General features: G+C 33.1%; 1 pseudogene; it reads left to right on the top strand.

Moving 5' to 3' along the window:
* Positions 1–1,028: 1,028 nt before the first annotated feature.
* LOC114237694 (small nucleolar RNA U3) lies at positions 1,029–1,104 on the top strand (annotated as a pseudogene).
* The last annotated feature ends 663 nt before the right edge of the window (positions 1,105–1,767 follow it).

The raw sequence follows: 1,767 nt of genomic DNA, 5'->3' as shown, positions 1-1,767 counted from the left end.
CAAGGCAGAAGTTACAAGACTTCTCATAAAACCTGGGAAATCACATAGCATCATTCAGTTGCAATTACGTTAAAAAGGCTAGCCCAATTTTAATAGAAGGGGAATTACTTTCCACCTTTAGATAGCAGAGTGGCAAAATCACATAGTAGAAGAGCATCTAGGAGAAGGAATAATGCTGTAGTAATTTTTGAAAATGATAATTTGCTGCAAAATAAACAATATTTCATATATGTATACATATGGTATGGCTATAAGAGAAACAAAGAAATGATCATCTTAAAATTCAGTCTAGCAGTTATAAATATGGCAATGGGAGTGGGTTGCATTGTTTGCAAATATTTTCTCCCATTCTGTGGTTTGTCTTTTTGTTTTGCTTATGATTTCTTTTGCAGTACAAAAGCTTTTGAGTTTAATTAGGTCCCATTTGTTTATTTCTGTTTTTATTCCCATTACTGTAGGAGATAGATAGAAAAAGATATTGCTGCAATTTGTGTCAAAGAGTGTTCTGCCTACATTTTCCTTTAAGAGTTTTATAGTATCCAGTCTCACATTTAGGGCTTTAATCCATTTTGATTTCATTTTTGTGTATGGTGTAAAAGAATGTTCTAGTTTCATTTTTTTACATGTAGATGTCCAGTTTTCCTAGCACCATTTATTGAAGACTGTCTTTTCACCATTGTTTATTTCTGGGCTTTCTATCTTGTTCCATTGATTTATATTTCTGTTTTTATGACAGTATCATATTGTTTTGATGACTATAGCTTTGTAATGTAGTCTAAAATCAAGAAGCCTGGTTACTCCAGCTCCATTTTTCTTCCTCAAAATTGCTTTGGCTCTTAGGGGTCTTTTGTGTCTCCATACAAATTAAAAAAAAAAAAATGATACAAATGAACTTATTTACGAAACAGAAACAAACTTACAGACTTGGAGAATGAATTTATGGTTACTGGGGGGAAGGGTGGAGGAGAAGGATAGCTTGGGAGTTTGGGATTGACATGTACACACTGCTACCTTTAAAATAGGTAAGCAAGACTATACTTTCAGGGATCATTTCTATAGTTCGTTACTAGAGAAGTTTCTCTGAATGCATAGAGCACCTTAAGGCTGTGAAAAAATGAATAAATAAATAAATAAATGAATAAATAAAATAGGTAACCAACAAAAACCTACTATATAGCACGTGGAACTCTTCTCAATATTCTGTAATAACCTAAATGGGAAAATAATTTGAAAAAGAATAGATACATGTCTATGCATAACTGAATCACTTTGCTGTACACCTGAAACTAAACACAACATTGTTAATCAACTATGATCCAATATAAAATAAAATTTTTTTAAAAAGAAAATTTCACTTGTGAGCATAACTTTCTATATTTTATGAAAAAAATCAGTTATGAAGATGCTTACCAACAAAACTAGCTCTGAGCATTAAACCAAAGAACCCATATATATTAATTTCCTATGACTTTTGTAAGAAACTACCACAAACTGAGGGGTGTAAAACAGCAGAAATTTACTCTTTCATATTACTGGAGACTAGAACTCTAAAATCAAGTTAACAGGGCCATCCTCTCTCATCCCCTGATGGTTGCTGGCAGTCAATGGTGTTCCCTGATTCAGGTTGCATAATTCCAATCACTGACTTGTCATCATACAGCCTCTTTACTCTGTGTGTCTGTGTCTTCATATGGCATTCTCCTCTGTGTTTCTCATAATGACACCAGTTGTATTGGATTAAGTGCACAACTCAGGTATAATCTCATT

Source organism: Balaenoptera acutorostrata, chromosome 12, assembly GCF_949987535.1.
Source record: "Balaenoptera acutorostrata chromosome 12, mBalAcu1.1, whole genome shotgun sequence".
Lineage (NCBI taxonomy): Eukaryota > Metazoa > Chordata > Mammalia > Artiodactyla > Balaenopteridae > Balaenoptera > Balaenoptera acutorostrata.
This window is presented reverse-complemented; position numbering and strand designations above follow the sequence as displayed.